Below are 1,961 nucleotides of genomic sequence, written 5' to 3'. Positions count from 1 at the left end.
TGTGCTCCCCTTGCCCTGAGTTTTGTGCTCCCCTTGCCCTGAGTTTTGTGCTCCCCTTGCCCTGAGTTTTGTGCTCCCCTTGCCCTGAGTTTTGTGCTCCCCTTGCCCTGAGTTTTGTGCTCCCCTTGCCCTGAGTTTTGTGCTCCCCTTGCCCTGAGTTTTGTGCTCCCCTTGCCCTGAGTTTTGTGCTCCCCTTGCCCTGAGTTTTGTGCTCCCCTTGCCCTGAGTTTTGTGCTCCCCTTGCCCTGAGTTTTGTGCTCCCCGGCCCTGAGTTTTGTGCTCCCCTTGCCCTGAGTTTTGTGCTCCCCTTGCCCTGAGTTTTGTGCTCCCCTGGCCCTGAGTTTTGTGCTCCCCTTGCCCTGAGTTTTGTGCTCCCCTTGCCCTGAGTTTTGTGCTCCCCTTGCCCTGAGTTTTGTGCTCCCCTTGCCCTGAGTTTTGAGCTCCCCTTGCCCTGAGTTTTGTGCTCCCCTTGCCCTGAGTTTTGCGCTCCCCTTGCCCTGAGTTTTGCGCTCCCCTTGCCCTGAGTTTTGCGCTCCCCTTGCCCTGAGTTTTGCGCTCGCCGGCCCTGAGTTTTGTGCTCGCCGGCCCTGAGTTTTGTGCTCGCCGGCCCTGAGTTTTGTGCTCGCCGGCCCTGAGTTTTGTGCTCGCCGGCCCCGAGTTTTGTGCTCGCCGGCCCCGAGTTTTGTGCTCGCCGGCCCCGAGTTTTGTGCTCGCCGGCCCCGAGTTTTGTGCTCGCCGGCCCCGAGTTTTGTGCTCGCCGGCCCCGAGTTTTGTGCCCCCCTGGCCCCGAGTTTTGTGCCCCCCTGGCCCCGAGTTTTGTGCCCCCCTGGCCCCGAGTTTTGTGCCCCCCTGAACCCCGAGTTTTGTGCTCCGCTGGCCCCGAGTTTTGTGCTCCGCTGGCCCCGAGTTTTGTGCTCCCCTGGCCCCGAGTTTTGTGCTCCCCTGGCCCCGAGTTTTGTGCACCCTCTGCCATGCGCTCTGCGCATCCTACCTTCCCTTGGCCCGCTACGTCTCCGCCGATCTTTGCCTCCCTTTCCCACTCTTCCCTCCCGTCACTGTAAAGCCTCCTCCTTCTGTCCGATTCTAGCCTCACTAGCTAAGTCAGAGCGACTCCTCTCCTCTTTACGCCCACATCACCTGTCCTCCGGCTTCGGCCTGGCCTCAGCCTCATTTTGGGGGGATGTCATTCCTAGCAGCAATTAGAATGAGCCCATCAATGTCACATAACCTCCTTCAGTCCTAACTTCGCAAGCTAAGCAAGCGCACCTCCACTCCCTTAGCGCTTCCCGTCTCCGACTCTCCGGCCTCGGCCCCGGCCTCGTCCTCTTTTTGGGGGGATGACGTTCCTCTCAGCATATGGAATGCTCATCCAAGCCCATCGCAAAGTTTGCGATGATCAATGTCCTTAGCCGGGGCCCGAGCGCCAAAGATTTAAATCATAGTGTCATTAAACTTTTCTAATGGTTACCCCTTTGTCTGTCTGAGTCTCTACAGATTGAAATGAAGCCTAGGCGTAAATTCAAGCTGGAAGACTCTTTTAGCCCCACCTGCATCATCCAGCCGGAACCTCTGGCTCATCACCGTTGATTGCTCAACGCCGGACCAAGACTCGTTACGTCCAATCACTGTCCAAGCCCCAGCTGATAAGGACCGCCATCCATGTCGTCGTGCGCTTTCCAGCTGAGCTCAACCCACCTCCACCCCTTCACCTCCACTCGCTCAGCATCAGGCCACATCCTTCATCGCCTCCACCACCAGTGCCGGGTCCCGGGGGGATGACGTTCCTCTCAGCATATGGAATGCTCATCCAAGCCCATCGCAAAGTTTGCGATGATCAATGTCCTTAGCCGGGGCCCGAGCGCCAAAGATTTAAATCATAGTGTCATTAAACTTTTCTAATGGTTACCCCTTTGTCTGTCTGAGTCTCTACAGATTGAAATAAGGATTAATGCTGATTTAGC

Source organism: Gambusia affinis, linkage group LG07, assembly GCF_019740435.1.
Source record: "Gambusia affinis linkage group LG07, SWU_Gaff_1.0, whole genome shotgun sequence".
Classification (NCBI taxonomy): domain Eukaryota; kingdom Metazoa; phylum Chordata; class Actinopteri; order Cyprinodontiformes; family Poeciliidae; genus Gambusia; species Gambusia affinis.
The sequence above is the reverse complement of the archived record's forward strand: the minus strand, read 5'-3'. Positions refer to the sequence as shown.